This window comes from Propithecus coquereli, unplaced genomic scaffold, assembly GCF_000956105.1.
Source record: "Propithecus coquereli isolate 6110/MARCELLA unplaced genomic scaffold, Pcoq_1.0 Scaffold45, whole genome shotgun sequence".
Lineage (NCBI taxonomy): Eukaryota > Metazoa > Chordata > Mammalia > Primates > Indriidae > Propithecus > Propithecus coquereli.
This window is the reverse complement of record NW_012150285.1, coordinates 3,950,622-3,962,254: the sequence shown is the minus strand read 5'-3', so window position 1 is coordinate 3,962,254 and position 11,633 is coordinate 3,950,622.

Here is an 11,633-nt window from a genome sequence, read left to right as displayed (position 1 = left end):
GTGAGTGTGTGTGTGTGTGTGCGCGCGCGCCTGCGCGCGTGCCCGCTCGTGGCCGTGTATTTCTGTGTGGTGTCTGGTGGGATCAACTCGCCCGCATCCTGGGCCTCGGGGCTCTCAATGTCACCTTTCCTGGTGGTGTGCCCCTCTGTGCGCCTCCACTCGGGCTGGGGCTTGGTGGCTTTCGTTGACCTTAGGGTTGCTGCTTGGGGATGGCTTGGGCTGGATCCCTCGTCGGGAGACTGGCGGGGAGACCCTGAGACCGGGAGGAACAGGAAACGCCTCACCGGGAGGAGGTGTGCCACCGTTTTCATGAGAAGACGGCGACACCCAACGCGATGACAAGCACCACGTCTCCAGGAAGTCTGGATGATCGGGAGAGGCGTGCAGAGAAGGCAAGGAAGGCGATTCTACCACTCTTTGGCCTCCTGCCCTGAAGGTCATGCCTGCCTTCTCTGACTGAGGCCGGATGGGGGAGAAGCAGAGACTAAGGTGGGAGAACATCTTTGCATCCACAGGGGCCTTTCTGGCTAGTTCGGCCATCCAAGGTGGCATCCCGGTGGCGGTTGGCAGTGATTTCTCCTTCCTGGGTGCCAGCCTGTAGACCGACACTGGGCCCCCACTTATCTTTTCTTATCGTCCGTGTTTTCGTTGGTTCTAGACCTCTCTTCTTCTGGATCAACCTTACGCGCCAGAACCTTCGCACACCATGAAGGGCAGCATTCTCGGGGATCCACTGCATGAGGCTTGCCTTCCCCCACAGTGCCACCTTAGCGACTGGACAGGCGTGATATCCGTGCCCATCTGCCTCGCCGTGTCTTCTGCCAGCAAGGGAAGCAAGCCTTGGTGTCCACGCAGGATTGCTCCGACCCGTGATTCACATGGGATGAGTGGTAGCACACCTGTCTGGCCTTTGCCTTCTAAGGAAAACGCTGTTCTCCTTGCCGTCCACTTTTCTTTGGTTTCTCTCTTGGGGGGGCATATATATAGGCTTCGCGAGCTCCTGGGGAAGTGTGGGTTGGGAGAGGGCCCAGCACCAGCCATTGCCAGCCGCTCTTTGCACTAAGGTTGGCGGGTGTAGAGGGAATGGAGGTGGAGGGAATGGGGTTTGGGTGGGCGCAGGTGGGGTGGTGGCAGTGTTCCGCCTCGCTGAGCCTCCGGGGGTGAGTGTACTTGCCACGTAACCGTTTTCTCTTGTGGCACGATTGAAGAATCTTGGCCCAGCCTCCGGCAGGGGTCCACTGTGTGCGGTCGTATGCAGGGTCTGCATTCCCCGAGCTCTCCCGGGGCCCTCATTGTCCCTGGAAAGAGTGCCTTCTACCCGCGTTAGCTCTTGCAGCAGGCGGATCTCGGTTGTGAAACACACACTCCCTCCGTGTGCTCTGTTGCGGCATCAGATCTCAGTGAGGCACCTCTCCGGTCACACTCGCCGTCCCTGGGACCTGCCCGGCTCTGCATTGCCTCCTTCTGCGAAGAGCAGTGGGCACATGCAGCAGCCGCTAGCCATTAAGATCGTGGCAGCACCTGGTGGGAGCAGTCCGATGGAGGCACTTCACACAGTGCATCGTTACCTGGCGCCATCCCTCGGGGCCTCAGGTGACTCCCTGTGCCCCTTGGGCCCCGTGCCGGCTGCCATTGCTCATCCCCACCACCGTGGGCAGCCACGTCTGTCCACAGTAGGTCATGCCATAGGAGATCCCAGGAGAGGGGTCCGAGTGTTGGCCTCTCGCCCTGAGGTGGGCCATCCACTGGGAACTCGGGACCCATCCAGACCTCTGTTCAAAGGGTTCCTGAGAAGAGGGCAGTGTGGGTGATACCCTGGTCCCCAGTGCGGCTCCTGATTGTCGTTCCCTCCCCGCACAGCCTCCGTTCACACTCTGAGACAACGCAGCCTTTGTGTTGTCGCCTTCCATCGCCTCCCATGCCTGTCCGGGTCTGTCCACTCTGGCCCCGATCGATCTACCCATCGCGCTGCCAAAGCCTCCAAAGCCACCACCTTGAGAGCTTGGTCTTTCGCCCGGGCCACCTTGTAACTGGGCATGCGCCAGGCATCGTCACAGTGACACCGGCCGTTGCCTAGTGGCGCGTTCCTAGGACACTGCCCTTCTGCGACCGGGCGCGTCCGTGTCAGGCTCTGGCCTGTCCTCTCCAGGACGCCTGCCCGCGGATCATCTGCAGTGCATAGGAGCACAGGAGGAGGGCCCAGCGGGCCGAAGAAGCCTCTGTCACATCTGCCAGCTGGGAAGCACCTTGGGATATATGGAGGGATCATCGATGGCCATCTCACATCCGCCTGCTGCCTGTGTACGTGAGTCTCCCTGGAAGTCTAAAGTCATCACATCTGTGACCCGGAAGGCTGGATTGCCATGTCCCAGTCTGCCCCCCTCTACCCGGTGGTTTTTCCTGGAGAGCCGTTCATTCCCGTTCTTTCAGGACCTGCCTGGGTGCCTGTGGTTTGTGAGTGATTGTTTGTGTGTGTGTGTGTGTGTGTGTGTGTGTGTGTGTGTGTGTGCACACGTGCACGCTCATGGCCATGTATTTATGTGTGGTGGCTGGTGGGATCAACTGGCCTGATTCGTGGGCCTGCGGCTGCTCCATGTCACCTTTTCTGTTAGTGTGTTCCTCCCTGCGCTTCCACTCTGGCAGTGCAGCCTGTTGGCACTCCTTGCTCATGGAGTTGCTGCTTAGGGGTGGCTTGGGCTGGATCTCTCATCTGGGGTTAGTGGGATGACCCTGAGACCAGGAGGAACAGAAGAGACCTCACTGTCTGGATGTGTGCCACCCTTTCCATGAGAAGATGACAACACCCAACCCAACGACAAGCACTGCATTTCCAGGAAGTCTGGATGCTTGGGAGAGGCGTGCTGATAAGGCCAGGAAGGCAATTCTATCACCCTTTGGCCTCCTGCCCTGAAGGTCATGCCTGCCTTCTCTGACTGAGGCCAGATGGGTGAGAAGCAGAGACTAAGGTGGGAGAACATCTTTGCATCCACAGGGGCCTTTCGGGCTAGCTGAGCCATACTTGATGGCATCCCCTTGGCAACCGACAGTGATTTCTCCTGCTTGGGTGGATCCAGACATTGGGCAATGCTAGACTTTGGGCACTTTATAAGTTTGCATAACATTGAGAAACAAACAGTGTGTATTATTTCTAGTCAAACAATCCTAAGAAAGGAGAATTCATTCTGTTTGAAGAGGGTAATTTTTAAGTTCTATTGAATATATATGGGAACATATACATTCTCTAAGAGAGAGCTCCTAGACATTGGGAACCTTATAGGTTTGCATAACTTTGTGATCCAAATCACTGTGTAGAGATTTCTGTCAAACACTGCTAAGAATTATGAAGTCAGTTCATTGGAATAGAGTACTTTTAAGTGGAATGGAGTTACATATGGAAATGTAAACATTCTCTCAGAGAAAGCTGCTAGACGTTGGGCACTTTATAAGTTTGAATATCTTTGAGAACAAAAAGCAGTGTGTAGAGATGCTGTCAAACACACTTGAGAAAGGAGAAGTCATTGCCTTCGAAGAGAGTAACCTTTAGGTGGAATGGAGTTACACATGGAAAGCACACATTCTCTCAGAGAATCTTGCTAGACATTGGGCTCTGTATATGTTTGCATAACTTTGAGAACCAAAGCACTATGTAGAGTTTCCTATCACATGCAACTAAGAAAGAAGTAGTTATTTCACAGGAATAAGTTAATTTTAGCTGGCTAGGAATTATATATGGAAACGATTACCTTAAGGTAGAGAAAGTGGCCAGACATTGGGAACTTTAAACGTTTGCATAACTTTGAGAACCGAGGCACTGTGTAGGGTTTCCTTTCAAAGACACCTAAGGAAGAAGAAGTCATTTGGTTGGAAGAGGGTAACTTTTAGGTGTAATGGAGTTGCATATTGAAACACATACATTCTCTGAGAAAGCTGCTTGACATTGCACACTCTATATGTTTGCGTAACTTTGAGAATCAAAGCAGTGTGTAGAGTTTTCTGTCAAACACACGTAAGAAGGAGAAGCCATTTCTTTGGAAGACGGTAACTTTAGGGGAAATGGAGTTACTCATGGAAATGCACACATTCTCTCACAGAAAGTTGCTAGACATTGGACACTTCATACTTTGCATAAGTTTGAGAACCAAGACACTGTGTTGAGTTTCCTGTCAAACACACCTAAGAAAGGGGAAGTTATTTGGTTGGAAGAGGCTAACTTTTAGGTGGAATGGAGTTATACATCGAAATGTATACATTCTCTCGGAGAAAGCTGGTAGACATTGGGCACTTTATAGTTTCCATAACTTTGAGAAACAAAGCAGTGTGTAGAGTTTCTAGTCAAACACACCTAAGAAAGGAGAAGGCATTTCATTGGAAAAGGGCGACTTTTGGGGGAATGGAGTTACACATGGAAACGCATACATTCTCTGAGAAAAATCCTAGAAATTGGGCACTTTATAGGTTTTCATTAGATTGGAAAACAAAGCAGTGTGCAGAGTTTCCTCTCAAACACAGCTAAGAAAGGAGAAGTCATTTGGTTGGAAGAGGGTAACTTTTAGGAGGAATGGAGTTACATATTGATATGCACACATTCTCTGAGAAAGCTGCTAGACATTGGGCACTTTATAGGTTTCCATAACTTTGAGAAACAAAGCAATGTATAGAGTTTCTTGTCAGACACATGTAAGAAAGAGAAGTCATTTCATTGGAAGAGGGTAACCTTTATGTAGAATGACTTACACATGGGAACCCATACATTCTCTCAGAGAAAGCTGGTAGATATTGGGCACTTTATAGGTTTGCACAACTTTTAGAAACAAAGCAGTCTGTATACTTTGTAGTCAAACACAACTAAGAAAGAAGAAGACATTTTGTCAGAAATATGTAACCTTTAGACCAAATGGAGTTACATATACAAACGCATACATCCTCTTTCAGGAAACTGTTAGATATTGGGCTATTTATAGGTTTGCACTACTTTGAGAAACAAACGAGTGTGTAGAGTTTCTAGTGAAAGACATCTAAGAAACTAGAAGTCATTTCTTTGGAAGAGAGTAACTTTAGGTGGAATAGAGTTACATTTAGAAATGCACACATTCTCTCAGAGAAAGCTGCTATACATTGGGTAATTTAAAGGTTTGAACAACTTTGACAAACAAAGCAGTGTGTACAGCTTCTAGCAAAGCACACCTAAGGGAGGACAGATCGTTTCTTTGGAAGTATGTAACTTTTAGACCGAATGGAGTTACATATACAAATGCATACATTCTCTGAGAGAAAGCTGCTAGACATTAGGCAATTTATAGGTTTGCACAACTCTGACCAACCAAGTAGTGTGTACAGTTTGCAGTCCAACACACCTAAGAAAGGAGAAGTCATTTCATTGGAAGTATGTAAGTTTTAGGCTGAATGGAGTTACATATACAAACGCATACATTCTCTCAGAGAAAGCTGCTAGACATTGGGCAATTTATAGGTTTGCACGATTTTGAGAAACAAAGCAGTGTGTAGAGTTTCTAGTCAAACACATCTAAGAAAGGAGAAGTAATTTCGTTGGAAATATGTAACTTTAGGCTGAATGGAGTGACACATATAAATGCATACATTCTCTCAGAAAAAGCTGATAGACAAAGCACAGTTTATAAGTTATCCTTGGCAGTACGTAACTTTTAGGCCGAATGGAGTTACATGTACAAACACATATATTCTCGCAGAGAAAGCTGCTAGACATTGAGCAATTTATACGTTTGCACTACACTGAGAAACAAAGCAGTGTGAAGAGTTTCTAGTCAAACACACCTAAGAAAGGAGAAGTCATTTCATTGGAAGAAAGTAACATACAGGAAGAATAGAGTTGTGTATACAAATGTATACATTCTCTCAGAGAAAGCTGCTAATCATTGCACAATTGATAGGTTTGCACAACTTTGAGAAACAAAGCAGTGTGAAGAGTCTCTAGTCAAACACACTTAAGAAAGAGAAGTCATTTAGTTTGAAGAATGTAACTTTTAGGCCGAAGGGAGTTACATATAGAAACAAATGCATTCTCTCAGAGAAAGATGCTAGACTTGGGCACTTTATAAGTTTCCACAACATTGAGAAACAAAGCAGTGTGGAGAGTTTCTAGTCCAACACACCAAAGACAGGAGAGATCATTTAGTTGGAAGTATGTAAATTTTAGGCAAAATGGAGTTAGATGTATAAATGCATACATTCTCTCAGAGACAGCTGCTATAAATTGGGAAATTTATAGTTTACACTACTTTGAGAAACAAAGCAGTGTGCAGAGTTTTTAGTCAAAGACACCTAAGAAACTAAAAGTCATTTTGTTGGAAGAGAGTAACTTTTAGGTGGAATAGAGTTACATATAGAAATGCACACATTCTATCAGAGAAAGCTGCTATACATTGGGTAATTTATAGGTTTGCCCAACTTTGAGAAACAAAGCAGTGTGTATAGTTTGTAGTCAAACACACCTAAGAAAGGAGAAGATATTTTGTTGTAAGTTTGTGACCTTCAGGCCGAATGGAGGTCCATATACAAATGCATACATTGTCTCAGAGAAAGCTGCTAGACATTGGGCCATTTATAGTTTTATACTACTTTGAGAGACAAAGCAGTGTGAAGAGTTTTTAGTCAAATACACCTAAGAAAGGAGAAGTCATTTCATTGGAAGAAAGTAACGTGTAGGAAGAATGGAGTTGAATATACAAATGTATACATTCTCTCAGAGAAAGCTACTATACATTGGGAAATTTATATTTTTGAAGAACTTTGAGAAAAAAAGCATTGTGTAGAGTTTCTAGTGAAACACACCTAAGAAAGGACAAGTCATTTTGTTGGAAGTATGTAATTTTTAGGCTGAATGGAGTTACAGATATAAACTCTAACATTCTGTCAGAAAAAGCTGCTAGACATAGGGCACTAGGTAGGTCTGCAGAACGTTGAGAAACAAGGCAGTCATGTATAGTTTGCAGTCAAACACACCTAAGAAAGGAGAAGATATTTTGTTGGAAGTATGTAACTTTTAGACCAAATGGAGTTACATATACAAATGCATGCATTGTCTCAGAGAAAGCTGCCAGACATTGGGAAATTTATAGGTTTATACTGCTTTGAGAAACAAAGCAGTGTGTAGATTTTCTAGTCAAATACTCCTAAGAAAGGACAAGTCATTTCTTTCGAAGAAGGTAATGTATAGGAAGAATGGAGTTACATGTACAAACGCATACCTTATCTCAGACAAAGCTGCTAGATATTGGGAAATTTATAGGTTTGCACCACTTTGAGAAACAAAGCAGTGCGTAGACTTTCTAGTCCAACACACCTAAGAGAGGAGACATCATTTCATTGGAAGTATGTAACTTTTAGGATGAATTGAGTTACATGTACAAACACATACATTCTGCTACAAAGCAGCTAGATATTGGGCAATTTATAGGCTTGCACTACTTTGGGAAACAAACCAGTGTGTAGAGTTTCTAGTCAAAGACACCTAAGAAACTAGAAGTCATTTTGTTGGAAGAGAGTAACTTTAGGTAGATTAATGTTACATACAGAAATCCACACATTTTCTCAGAGAAAGCTGCTATACATTGGGTAATTTATAGGTCTGAACAACTTTGAGAATCAAAGCAGTGTGTACAGTTTCTACTCAAACACACATACAGGAAGAGAAATCATTTCATTTCAAGAATGCAACTTTTAGGCCGAATGGAGTTACATGTACAAATGCATGCATTCTCTCACGGAAAGCTTCTAGACATTGGGCAATTTATAGGTTTGAACAACTTTGAGAAACAAAGCAATGTGCAGAGTTTCTAGTCAAATACCCCTGAGAAAGGAGTAGTAATTTCGTTGGAAGTATGTAACTTTTAGGCTGAATGGAGTGACACATATAAACACATACATTCTCCCAGAAAAAGCTGATAGACAAAGAGCAGTATATAAGTTTGCAAAATCTGATAAACAAAGCAGTGTGCAGAGTTTCTAGTCCAACACACCTAAAAGAAGAGAAATCATTTCATTGGCAGTATGTAACTTTTAGGCTGAATGGAGTTACATGTACAAATGCATACGTTCTCTCAGAGAAAGCTGCTAGACATTGGGCAATTTATAGGTTTGCACTACACTGAGAAACAAAGCAGTGTGTAGGGTTTCTATTCAAACACACCTAAGACAAGAGAAGTCATTTCTTTGGAAGTATGTAAATTTTATGCCTAATGGAGTTACATATACAAACGCATACATTCTCCCACAGAAAGCTGCTAGACATTGGGCAATTTATAGGTATGGACTGCTTTGTGAAACAAAGCAGTGTGTAGAGTTTCTATTCAAACACACCTAAGAAAGGAGATGTCATTTCATTGGAAGAAGGTAACATATAGGCAGAATGGAGATACATATACAAATGCATACATTCTCTGAGAGAAAGTTGCTAGACACTGTGCAATTTATAGGTTTGCCCAACTTTGAGAAACAAAGTATTGTGTAGAGGATCTAGTCAAACACACCTAAGAAAGGAGAAGTCATTTCGTTGGAAGAATGTAACTTTTAGATCGAATGGAGTTACATATACAAAGGCATGCATTCTCTCACAGAAAGCTGCTATACATTGGGTAATTTATAGGTTTGCACAGCTTTGAGAAACAAAGCAGTGTGTAGAGTTTCTAGTGAAAAACACCTTAGAAACCAGAAGCCATTTCGTTTCAAGAGAGTAACTTTTGGGGGAATAGAGTCACATATAGAAACGCACACATTCTCTCAGAGAAACCTGCTATACCTTGAAAAATTTATAGGTTTGAACACTATTCAGAAACAAAGCAACGTGTATATTTTCCAGTCAAACACACATATGGGAAGAGACATCATTTCATTGGAAGAATGCAAGTTTTAGGCCAAATGGAGTTACATATACAAATGCAGGCATTCTTTCACAGAAAGCTGCTATACAGTGGGCAATTTATAGGTTTGCACAGCGTTGAGAAACAAAGAAGTTTGTATAGCTCCTATTCAAACACACCAAAGAAAGGGGAAGACTCTTGATTATAAGTATGTAACTTTTAGGCCGAATGGAGTTACAGATACAAATGCATACATTCTCTAACAGAAAGCTGCTAGACATGAAGCAATTTACAGGATTTCACAACTTTCAGAAAGAAAGCAGTGGATATAGTTTGTAGTCAAACACAGCTAAGAAAGGAGAAAGTCTTTTCATTAGAAGTATGTAACTTTTAGGCTGAATGGAGTTACAGATACAAATACATACATTCTCTGAGAGAAAGCTTCTAGATATGGGGCAATTTACAGGGTAGCACAACTTTGAGAACGAAAGCAGTGGGCGTAGTTTATAGTCATACACACCTAAGAAAGGAGAAGTCTTTATATTATAAGTATGTAACTTTTAGGCTGAATGGAGTTACAGATACAAACACATACATTCTCTCAGAGAAAGCTGCTTGACATGGATCAATTTACAGGATTGTACAACTTTGAGAAACAAAGCAGTGTAAACAAAGCAGTGTGTATACTTTGTATTGAAACACACCTAAGAAGGGAGAAGTCTTTTCATTATAAGTATGAAACTTTTAGGCCGAATTGAGTTACAGAAACAAATGCATACATTATCTCACAGAAAGGTCCTAGACATGGGGCAATTTACAGGATTGCACCACTTTGAGAAAGAATGCGGTGGGTATGCTTTGCAGTGAAACACACCTGAGAAAGGAGAAGACTTTTCATTATAAGTATGTAACTTTTAGGCCGAATGGAGTTACAGATGCAAACGCATGCATTGTCTCAGAGAAAGGTGCTACAAATTGAGCAATTTACAGGACTGCAAAACTTGGAGAAAGAAAGCAGTGGGTATAGTTTGTAGTCAAACACCCGAAGAAACGAGATTTCTTTTCATTATAAGTATGTCACTTTAAGGCCGAATGGAGTTACTGATACAAACGCATGCATTGTCTCAGAGAAAGTTGCTACACTTTGAACAATTTACAGGATTGCAGAACTTTGAGAAAGAAAGCAGTGGGCATACCTTGTAGTCAAAAACATAAGAAAGGAAAACTGGTTTCACTATAAGTATGCAAATTTTCGGGAGAATTCAGACACGCATAACAACGCATACATTCACTCAGAGACAGATGCTAGAAATTGGGCAAATTAGAAGATTGCACAACTTTGAGAAAGAAAACAGTGGGAATAGCTTGTAGTGAAACACACCTAAGACAGGAGAAGTCTTTTCATTATAAGTATGAAACTTTTAGGCCAAATGGAGTTACAGATACAAACACATACATTCTATCAGAGAAAGCTGCTAGACTTTGGGCAATTTACAGGATTGCACAACTTTGAGAAAGAAAGCAGTGGGTATACTTTGTTGTCAAATACACCTAAGAAAGGAGAAGTGTTTTCACTGTAAGTGTGTAAATTTTAGGCCGAGTTGAGTTACACATAAAGATGCATACATTCTGAGAGAAAGCTGCTAGGCTTTGGGCAAGTTACAGGATTGCACAATCAGTGGATATAGTTTGTAGTCAAACACACCTAAGAAAGGAGAAGTCTTTTCGTTATAATTATGTAAAGTTTAGGCCGAATGGAGTTACAGATACAAACGCATACACTCTCTCAGAGAGAGCGGCTACACATTGGGCAATTTGCAGGATTACACAGCTTTGAGGAAAAAAGCAGTGGATATAGTTTGTAGTCAAACACGCCTGAGGAAGGAGAAGTCTTCTCATTATAAGTATTTAACTTTTAGACCGAATGGAGTTACAAATACAAATGCATACATTCTCTCACAGAAGACTGCTACACATTCCGCAATTTAGAGGAGTGCACAACTTTGAGACAGAAAGCAGTCGGTATAGTTTGTAGTCAAACATACCTAAGCAAGGAGAAGTCTTTTCATTATAAGTACGTAACTTTTAGGCAGAGTGGTGTTATAGATATCAACGCATACATTCTCTCAGAGAAAGATGGTACAAAATTTGCAATTTACAGGATTGCAAGCTTTGAGAAACAAAGCAGTGGGTACATTTTGTAGTCAAACACACCTAGGAAAATGGAAATGTTTTAGTTATAAGTATGTAACTTTTAGGTCAATTGGAGTTAGAGATACAAACGCATACATTCTCTTACAGAAAGCTGGTAGATATGGCGCAATTTTCAGGATTGCAAAACTTTCAGAAAGAAAGCAGTGTTTATAGTTTGCAGTGAAACACACCTAAGAAGAGAGAATTCTTTTTATTTTGAGTATGTAACTTTAGGTCCGGAAGAAGTTATGGATACAAACGCATACATGCTCTCAGAGACAGCAGCGAGACATCGGGCAATTTACAGAATTGCACCACTTTGAGAAAGAAAGCAGTGGTTATAGTTTCTATTGAAACACACCTAAGAAGGGAGAATCTTTTCATTCTAAGTGTCAAACTTTTAGGCTGAATTGAGTTACAAAAACAAACACATACATTATCTCACAAAAAGCTGCTAGACATGGGGCAATTTACAGGATTCCACCACTTTGAGAAAGAAAACGGTGGATATAGTTTGTAGTCAAACACACCTAAGAAAGGAGAAATCTTTTCATTATAAGTATGTAACTTTTAGGCTGAATGGAGTTACAGATTAAAACACAT